The sequence below is a fragment of the Epinephelus moara genome, chromosome 2 (genome assembly GCF_006386435.1).
Source record: "Epinephelus moara isolate mb chromosome 2, YSFRI_EMoa_1.0, whole genome shotgun sequence".
Classification (NCBI taxonomy): Eukaryota; Metazoa; Chordata; class Actinopteri; order Perciformes; family Serranidae; genus Epinephelus; species Epinephelus moara.
This window is the reverse complement of record NC_065507.1, coordinates 40,105,087-40,106,765: the sequence shown is the minus strand read 5'-3', so window position 1 is coordinate 40,106,765 and position 1,679 is coordinate 40,105,087. Positions and strand designations below refer to the sequence as shown.

The 1,679-nt window shown below is 41.8% G+C and overlaps 1 protein-coding gene across 1 annotated transcript in view; it reads right to left on the bottom strand.

The window, feature by feature from the left end:
• Nucleotides 1-1,679, bottom strand: part of ngef (neuronal guanine nucleotide exchange factor) — a 40,016-nt gene that overhangs the window by 11,023 nt on the left and 27,314 nt on the right. The window lies entirely within an intron of this gene.

The window sequence follows — 1,679 nt, the reverse complement described above, 5'->3', positions numbered from 1 at the left end:
CAGAGGGATGTCGTATGCTGTAAAGCCCTGTGAGGCAAATTGTGATTTGTGATATTGGGCTTTATAAATAAAATTGAATTGAATTGAATTTGTATGTTATAATTGATTCTCATTGTCATAGAATGTAAAAAATATACATGTGTTTTTCCAATATACTAAAACGGGTAGCCTAAAAAAATGAAAACAAAACAAAACAAAAAACTTTGGAACTCAGTTCCTACAGAACACTGGCTGCACCTGTAATTTATGCCGGGAGGCTTGAGCTTCACTTGTCCATGCATGTATTAATAAAATATGTTTGACACAGCAAATATCAGTAATACTCAAAAAGTTAGTCTTATTTGAAAACAAATCCTTATTTGAGATTCTATGATACATTTGATGCTGCCACAGACAGTGTTGGGCAGGTTACTCTCAACATGTAGTATATTACATATTACTAGATACCTTCATTTGAAAGTAATTAAAAGTTAGTTTACAATATTACTTTCTGTGTAGAGTAATAAGTCACTTATTACACTACTCTTGCATTACTTTCACCAAAATGAGCTCAGAAGAACTATAGATCATTTTAAATGGATGAGGGTCATGTTGTTTCACAGCAGGTAATCAAAGCACAGAAGCTCCAGTTTATTACAGTTCATTTCAAATCCAGAGCTGCACAGGTCTGACCCATTCATGCATTCACATACAGTGGTTACCACTTTGTATTAAAATCCCCTGCTTACATTAATGATAGTCTGATGATATAGAACAATTAAATAGTCTAGACCTTTTTAAATAAATGAATAGCCTTGGACACAGGGAGGGTCTAGATCAAAGTCTGTTAATTATGAGATATGGATAAATATTTGTGGACTATGATATGAAACACAATAAACAAATATTGAGGTTAGAACAACAAATGGATAGGAGTGCGATTAAGAAACTATGAGGAGCGCAAATTAATATACCAGAGCTGTAAGACCCACCTGCCGGTTCCCAGTGTGTCGGTCAACCACAACAGCACCAGAAAAGCACCATAACAGAGAGTTATGTGTAAGAACGGAACTGAGTGCCGGTGTTGCTCTGCAGTTGTGGGGGATGTGAATGGAATCACATCCAACACATACTAACATCACCCAGATGTGCTGTTCATGGGGATGAGAAAAAAACAAACTGGAAGCCAGTTGTTGCCAATGCTATTCCAGTATTGGCCTGCAACTTCCAGTTCACATTTATGAAGCTAACGTTTGCTAGAGATCTTATGTGAGGAGAGCTGGCAGCAGGAGCAGAAGAGTCGGGGGCCAGGAAATCCTGGACTTCCCGCCGGAGAAGGAAACCACAACACCTGGCACTGAGGGGTTTGCACTGGCCGAATTCAAACTGCTACAGTCACTGACCGAAGCTCCATCTCCTGAGCTGGTGCCCGCTCTTCTTTTAGAGAAGCCGTCCACAGAGGCAAGGAGCGAGGCAGAGGGACTGTCAGGTGGCTAACAGTAAATTCTTGTTTAATTTGTTGTATGATAAACAGAGAGGGCTCTAGTTTCCCGGCGCAGCGCAGGTGGCGCAGGGTGGCGAACCCCGCGCAGAGCTAGTTTCGAGCAGCGCAACCCAAGGCGCGCTCAGTTTGGTAGTTTGGCAGACCGAGGTGCGCTGAGATGGGTGTGGCGGCGCAGCAGGGGGAGGTGTCGACAGAT